This window comes from Nothobranchius furzeri, chromosome 17, assembly GCF_043380555.1.
Source record: "Nothobranchius furzeri strain GRZ-AD chromosome 17, NfurGRZ-RIMD1, whole genome shotgun sequence".
NCBI classification, from domain to species: domain Eukaryota; kingdom Metazoa; phylum Chordata; class Actinopteri; order Cyprinodontiformes; family Nothobranchiidae; genus Nothobranchius; species Nothobranchius furzeri.
In genome coordinates this window covers 25,705,082-25,713,616 of record NC_091757.1, presented here as the reverse complement: position 1 = coordinate 25,713,616, position 8,535 = coordinate 25,705,082, and the positions used below count along the sequence as shown (strand labels likewise).

At 40.7% G+C, this 8,535-nt stretch overlaps 1 protein-coding gene across 9 annotated transcripts in view; it reads right to left on the bottom strand.

Annotated features, from left to right (window-relative positions):
- Nucleotides 1–8,535, bottom strand: part of adgrd2 (adhesion G protein-coupled receptor D2) — a 104,884-nt gene that overhangs the window by 63,841 nt on the left and 32,508 nt on the right. The window contains exons 18-20 of one of the 9 annotated variants that reach the window (XR_011517062.1): nucleotides 2,348–2,480; nucleotides 1,539–2,251; nucleotides 96–218 (exon numbers count right to left, since the gene is read on the bottom strand). The exons of 6 other annotated variants lie outside the window; for them this stretch is intronic. The gene's annotated coding sequence lies outside the window, so the exon portion shown is untranslated. Of the gene's footprint in view, nucleotides 1–95; nucleotides 219–1,538; nucleotides 2,481–8,535 lie in introns of all 9 variants that reach the window. 2 more of the 9 variants (XR_011517060.1, XR_011517061.1) reach the window with 2 other exon arrangements.

Below are 8,535 nucleotides of genomic sequence, written 5' to 3'. Positions count from 1 at the left end.
TGTGTGTGTGTGTGTGTGTGTGTGTGTGTGTGTGTGTGGCCCGGAGGACAGAGGACAGGAGAATGTGCAGCTAATTAATTGATTTGGTTCTGTACCTTTCTCTTCAGCACAGCCGACAAAGGTTTATGATGGGTCAGTCCTCCTGCATGCTCAGATCATTCCCTTCCCTTGCTTGAAAAATTGTTCCAAAATGAAAGTTGAACCCACATCTTTTTTATCTGTGAATTCAATGCCGTTCAGTGAGTCTCAAATAAAAATTTGGCATCTTACTGTAAAAAAAATATACCATTAATGTAAAAAAGAAACTCTAAATAAACTACATTCACATCCAGAATCAAACCCGGTTCTTCTGCACAAAAGTCAGACGTCTTACCATGCGAGCTAACGTGCCAGTGACATCACATGTATCTGTACCAGTTAAGAACGGTTCAGAGGGCTATGCCTGAGCGTGAACGCGCATGAAGCAGCCTGCTCGACCCGAGCAGCTCTCTTTTTCTGTGATTTTACAGAAAAACAGGCAATCACAGTAAAAATGCCAGGGCTCATTCTACAGGACCAGGGCATTGCAGGAGAATGTATGAAGAAGACATTTATTATTTCTATACATGTTTTGACTGTCAAACTTCCATAATGCCCCTTTAAGGGCCACCAACATGCAAGTTTTGAATGTTTAGATGGATGGAAGGTTGGGTGGATGGATGGATAGGTGGATGGTGGTGGTTATGAGGTGTCTACATAACGTGAGAACCCAAGTAGGAACTTATAGATTGAATCACACCTGTCTGATGAAAGGAAAACATCGACAACAACCAGATCTTGGTCCATGACGACCAGACCTGGAGACCACTTTAAGACCCTCCTCCTGTGTGTGAACTCAACATCTCTTTAAGCTTGAGCACATAACCATCTCAACATCTGTGGCCGTCTTGTTTGTGGATGCAAAAACAGCTACAGAAATAAAATGCTCAAGGACAGACAGATAACAAAACAAGCTCTTCAAACAGAACAAAACCACGAGATCAAAACAAAAATCAATCACACAAACACACAAGAACAACCTAAATGAGGCTGTTGCTTTGTCTTTTATACTGCTTCTTTATGCACTTTTTAATCTAGCGAGGTTCACCATCATCCTTTTAATACTGCAAGATCCAGTCTAAACAGGAAACGTTAACATGTGGTACATAAGTGGAGATGATCAAATTTAAACTGACACTGAAGGAAAAAATCCACTGATCCCATGATCAGAAAACACATGGAAACTGTGAGAAAAGCAGCCTGTAGCAGATAACTACCTCCAGCAGAGTTAGAAGGAGCTTAATGACTGGTTTGGTGCACTTGGTAAAGAAATGAAAAGATTGTGTAGAACCAAGTGACAATAAATATCTGCTGAATAGAAAACCCTTAAATCACAACCAGTCAGAGCTCGGTGTTAGTCTCCTAGGAGGGGAGGTTTGAGGGGGACATGTTTTATGACAACGACAAAGGTGTCAAAGGGAGAGACAGGAGGTAAATAAAAGAGGAATCTGATGACTTACATGCAATAAAGATGATTGTTATCATGTCTTTTGGGAAAAAGCCTTCAGGATTTCAGAAAAATAATCGTTTTCCTCAGCAGATCCATTGTTCAAACAAGCAAACAAACATAAACAATAAAAGAGACAATTGTTAGGTTGATGGGTCTGATTATATGTTTTGGTTCTTTCTTTATTATTATATTTTATTCTTAACATAGAACAAAAAATAAACCTTTTATATTACAGTTTGTGTTATCATAAGGTCCGTGATATACTTGCGTGTGTTTACTCTCGCGTTGGCGGAGGCAGCAGGCTGCATCTACAGTGGGGCAAAAAAGTATTTAGTCAGCCACCGATTGTGCAAGTTCTCCCACTTAAAATGATGACAGAGGTCAGTAATTTACATCATAGGTACACTTCAACTGTGAGAGACAGAATGTGAAAAAAATTCCATGAATTCACATGGCAGGATTTTTAAAGAATTTATTTGTAAATCAGGGTGGAAAATAAGTATTTGGTCACTTAAAACAAGGAAAATCTCTGGCTCTCACAGACCTGTAACGTCTTCTTTAAGAAGCTTTTCTGTCCTCCACTCGTTACCTGTATTAATGGCACCTGTTGGAACATATCTGTATAAAAGACACCTGTCCACAGCCTCAGACAGTCAGACTCCAAACTCCACTATTGCCAAGACCAAAGAGCTTTCGAAGGACACCAGGAAAAGAATTGTAGACCTGCACCAGACAGGGAAGAGTGAATCTACAATAGGCAAGCAGCTTGGTGTGAAAACATCAACTGTGGGAGCAATTATCAGAAAATGGAAGACATACAAGACCACTGATAATCTCTCTCGATCTGGGGCTCCACGCAAGATCTCATCCCGTGGGGTCAAAATGATCATGAGAACGGTGAGCAAGAACCCCAGAACCACACGGGGGGACCTGGTGAATGACCTGCAGAGAGCTGGGACCACAGTAACAAAGGTCACCATCAGTAACACACTACAACGGCAGGGAATCAAATCCTGCAGTGCCAGACGTGTTCCGTTGCTGAAGCCAGTGCATGTCCAGGCCCGTCTGAAGTTTGCCAGAGAGCACATGGATGATACAGCAGAGGATTGGGAGAATGTCATGTGGTCAGATGAAACCAAAGTAGAACTTTTTGGTATAAACTCAACTCGTCGTGTTTGGAGGAAGAAGAATACTGAGTTGAATCCCAAGAACACCATACCTTCTGTGAAGCATGGGGGTGGGAACATCATGCTTTGGGGCTGTTTTTCTGCTAAGGGGACAGGACGACTGATCCGTGTTAAGGAAAGAATGAATGGGGCCATGTATCGTGAGATTTTGAGCCAAAACCTCCTTCCATCAGTGAGAGCTTTGAGGATGAAACGTGGCTGGGTCTTCCAACACGACAATGATCCCAAACACACCGCCCGGGCAACAAAGGAGTGGCTCCATAAGAAGCATTTGAAAGTCCTGGAGTGGCCTAGCCAGTCTCCAGACCTCAACCCCATAGAAAATCTGTGGAGGGAGTTGAAAGTCCGTGTTGCTCGGCGACAGCCCCAAAACATCACTGCTCTCGAGAAGAACTGCATGGAGGAATGGGCAAAAATACCAGCTACTGTGTGTGCAAACCTGGTAAAGACCTATAGTAATCGTTTGACCTCTGTTATTGCCAACACAGGTTATGTTACAACGTATGGAGTTGAATTTTTGTAATTGACCAAATACTTATTTTCCACCCTGATTTACAAATAAATTCTTTAAAAATCCTGCCATGTAAATTCATGGATTTTTTTTCACATTCTGTCTCTCACAGTTGAAGTGTAACTATGATGAAAATTACTGACCTCCGTCATCATTTTAAGTGGGAGAACTTGCACAATCGGTGGCTGACTAAATACTTTTTTGCCCCACTGTATGTTCACATACTGCTGCAAGGCACTGCACTGCATGTAGAACTGGAGTGTTCCACTAGGGGGCACACTAGACTACTCAGACTGGACAAGGGGCTGGGTTTGTGGATAAAACCAAAACAAAAATGGCGTCAATAGAAGAGATTAGTAACTGGTTCATTTTAAGTTTGTGACGGATAAAGACTGCAGCGGTATCAAAGATGTCCGTGTGAAAGACTAAACCAGAGTCGGGGTCACCAGTGTGAGTGTTTCTTGCTCCTTTTGTCAACTCCACCTACTGGTTACTCGTATATTGCAGCGTTCTGACATTAATTTCGGAGGACGTGCAGAAACGACGCGTCAACTCAACGTAAGTAACGTGTGGCAGCCATTTTAAAACACAGTTGCGTGGTTAATCAGCCAGTATATCACTAAAGCTCTGAGGCTGTTTCACTCTCATTTGCTACAGAATTGAACATTCTCCTTTTGCCTGATGCAGGAACAGCTATTTTATTATAGGTTTAGATGGACAGATCAGGGGCCTAATTTATCAAGCTTGCTTACGTACAAAATGGGGTCGGAAAACTGCGTAAGCAACTTTCCACGCAAGCTTTGGGATTTATGAAAGAAAACTTAGCGGAAAAATGTGCACAACTTTAAGTTGACTAAGGACCTGGCTTAAGCACACGTTGGACATGGAGAGCACCTGCAGTGCTGCTGCTGAGAAGATACAATTATGAAATCCTGCAGCATTACCACTTGTACCGCTTCGTTTTCACACAGAACAAGACCCCCCACACGCACACATAGTGACAGTGTGTGTCCTGTCACTGTGACCCAATTGATCATGCACCCTGGCTACTTGTACAAGGGAGATCTCCATCTGGGTGACTGGTTAGCGTACGTGACTTTCACGTGGAAGTCTGTAGATTGAATCCCGATTGGACCATTTTTTACAAATCCGCCACAGATCTCTCTGAAGAATTCACAACATTGATGGCTTCAGCAACGCTGTGCCACTCTGTGGATTTTCTCATATTAGTTTTGCAAAAGCACTTCCTTTCATTTTTCCACCTCACCCACAGGTACCTCAACTTCTGCTTGTGAAATTGCGCTTCCTTGATCTGCCTTGATCTACGGTCACCATGTCATTGGCGGAGCGCTGCAACAGCCGGCTTATGTATATGCACGAGGTCCACAAGGCACTTTGCATTGACCATTTATGGCAGTAAGGGGGCGTGGTGAGGGCGGGATGTGACTAAAAAGCAGCTGAGAAACATTTGAAGATAGTCTCCGATTTATGAAGAGGAGATTGCGTGCAGCTGTGCGTACTCCATGTTTGATAGATCACAAACCTACCTGGCATAAGTAAAAAATTTTGCTGAGCTTAATTACGGTTTTAGTAAGGATTCTACACAATGTTTGATAAATGAGACCCCAGAGCTCTTTTGAATCAAATGTTAGATGATAAACTAAAATGTAAAACTATGGCTGTGGTGTACTCAGCTCACACCGAAGTTGTTAGACGTAATCGCATTCATGACTAACAAAGAAGTATTGTTTCTAGAGTTTAAAAAGACGTAAAGTCGAAGAACAAATTCAAGCGTTTTACTCAAGTAAATGGTAAATGTCCTGTATTTGTATAGAACCTTCTTAGGGTTCTACAACCCCCCAAGGCGATTCACAACACAATCCACACTCACATTCACACACTGGTGAAGATGAGCTACGATGGAGCCACAGCTGCCCTGGGGCACACTGAGAGAGGTGAGACTTCTGAACAATGGTGCCACCGGTCCCTCCAACCACCACCAGCAGGTAAGCTGGGTTAAGTGTCTTGCCCAAAGACACTATAGCACCATTTTCTGGTGAAAGCCAGGATTGAACCTGCAACCTTCTGATTACTGGACAACTCCCTCTGCCTCCTCAGCTATCACTACCCTTTTTACTCAAGTAAAAGTAATAAAGTACTGGTTTCTAAAAGACAAAGTATAAAAGTAAAACTAATGTAATTAAGAAAAATGAAATCAAAAACAAAAGCTTCAGCGGTGCCACAGCGCTACCACACCTCCACTAACAAGCATCTTTGCTAAAGGTCATCATGACTTTAAAGTTATATAAAATGTTAATGTTGGCTATACATGAGGCTTGCTGTTTGACTTTTGATTATTAATGCATTTTAGTGCAATGCAAATACATTCATATTTTAATACATCTGCATCTATCATCTGCATCAGACATCTGGTCTATAGTAAGAATTAATGCCTGGTATGCTTTATTCTGGGGAAAAAAGCTCCAGTGTGGTTGTTTCAGGAATTAGAAGTGAGCCACATAAGAGGAGAGCTTCAGACGACAGGATTTGCTCTCTTATTTCCTGATATTTGGACATCTTGCTTCTGATTGGCTAACAGCAACACAACTCTACCACTGACTCTGCTTGCTCTGCAATATTGATGTTTTAACTTCACATAAAACGCAAGCCTGAAGAAGTGTTGTGGAGTTGCTAATGCTAATGTTAGCTTCAACTAGCCGAGACGTTGTTCGCAAGTCCATGAAAGTGACTAGGGCATATGCAATTAAATTGCGATGTGACAAAAGGAGATTTTATAATCGCAAAGTCTGCAATTTGACTGGGAGCGAGTGGTTAGCAGAATGCAAATTTACATGGAAAAACCCTTAGGGATGCTAATGCTAATATCGCCAATTAAATTCTTACAAATTACGAATTAGGAACATGCCAAATTATTACATTTGGAGTCTAATAAAAAGTAAAAACTGCCGTTAATCAAATAAGTACAGACAGATATTTTAGTAAAGCTTGAAAACCGTAAGAGACTTTAACTCCACTGATTTTTGGCTAGCAGCTATGAACGTAACTGAACTACGGAAGCTCTGCACGGACAAAGCGTCAAAAACTCTAAACACAAAAGACTTCAATAAATGGGACACACTTCTTTCCTACAAATACATTTTCACAGTTGATGCTAATACCTAGGCTCCTTCAAGGGATGTGCTCCTGGCTGCAGAGCTTCGCACCTTCAAATACAACATTTTGTCTTTACTTGTGAGTGTTTATGTATGTGTAGACAAATAAACTTGTTGATATGATATGTAGATAAATATGTAGATACATAAACTTGTTTATATTCATTACAAGTTACATAGATTTTTTACTTCGGTTAGTTGAAAAATATGAGAAAAAACCCCTTGAGAAAATAATCGTGAATTAAATCGCATTTGCAATATTAAAGAAAATAAACCGCAATTAGATTATTTTCCAGAATCGTTCAGCCCTATACGTAGATCTGTCAGAATTTTCTAATCCTTGTTTTGTCATCTATTTTCTATCAGAAGCTACTGCAGGAGATAGGTGTAGGAGACTATTTTCAGAGTGACTGGTCCTTTCCTAAAATAATAAGTAATGGTTTCTCAGTGAAGGACCTCTCTATGAACCTTACATGTAAAATAGGAAAAATTAGAATATGGTACAAAAGTTCCTTTATGTCAGTAATTTTAAACCTAGAAGGTGAAACTAATCTATGAGACAGACTCATTCCATGCTTATCCAGATGTTTCAGCCTTTATTAGTTATAACTGATGATTAAGGCTTACAGCTGATGAAACCCCACATTATAAATCTCAGATCAGAATATTGTGAAAAGGTTGAATATACCTGCAGAGGGTTCCTGAGCTTTTAGATCAGGGGTGTCAAACTCATACTCACACGGGGCCAAAATGAAACTCTGAGACGGAGTCGCGGGCCGAACTTAATATTTTTTGAAAAAGTGACGGCAAATTTGCACATTTTCTTTATCAACATATATGCAATTTTGAACCTTTAAATTTGGAAACAAACTTATTTTTGCATTAAGACTGAATGTGGAATAACCAAATTACACACGAGCAAGTCAGTTTTAAATAAAAGGCATCAGTGGTATTCATTACTTGTGGTATATTCAGCATTTTTAAAATCTATTCAGGATTTATGTTTTCTTGTTGTTTATTCATTTTTCTTATTTTTTATTCTCCTTTTTTCTCTTGTAATACGTGTCATCGCTGCTGTGACGTCTAGCTTTCCCCACTGAGGAACAATAAAGGGATTTTCTATTTTATTCATCTATCTGCAGCCTTTCCACTTCCTGTTTACTGTAGGTTAAATATTTTCTCACGGGCCAACAACAAAATAAAAATTTTATTTGATCTTAAATGAAAATGCAACATCTCACCTGTTAACTTTCATGTTTTGGAGCAGAAAAAGAGCATAAAACCAACATATTTAAAGCTCAGTTTGCTCCACTGGTTTACTGTGATGCTCACCTGTCCCAGCCAGATACCTGCATCATGGGGTTGATCTGAGCTGAGGAGGAGACTCCTGTTGTTTTGTTCATCTTCATCATAATAATGACAACATTAGATGACAACAGGTGCTCACATAGGTTTGTGCTGATGAACATGTCTGAGCAGCTTGACCACGTTGTTGTGTGTCGGGGAGGGAAACAACGACAGCAACCACAGAGCCGTGCTGGTTTGAGCGTGTCGCTGCTCGCTGGAGTTATATCAGCTCTGTCTGGACGTTAGTTGGAAAACTTTCTCTTTCAGTCGTGAACACATTACTGAGCGTTTAAAATCTCTGTTTCTGGGCTTCAACATCAGAAAATAGCTGAGTGAACTCGGCGCTGAGTGAGAGGAGTGATTAGTTTGTCCGAGACAGCGGAGATGCAGACACCGGCAGCAGACGCTGGAAAAAACACAAAGGAGGGGGCGCTTCCTGCGGGCCTTGTGTCTGACACATGTGCTTTAGATGGTCTCTCAGTCTGAGCTGGATTACTGACATAACTGAACTTTTACACCAGATTCTAATGTTTCCAGTTTCATTTGTATGTGGACTTCTGGGCATTACAGTTTTTTTCGATTGCTAAAACTCAAAAAGCAAAAATGAGGCACAATTTTCACAACCTCTACTTCTGTTCCCAATTGCTTGACTCAATTTATCACTACTTAAGATTTCCTTATCATATTAGAACTCTGATTTTCCTCCTTTACACTCTGTCAATTTCACGTTACCTTGCTGTCAAGACACAGCACACAATTTTTAGGTTTACACACACTTTCCACATAAAT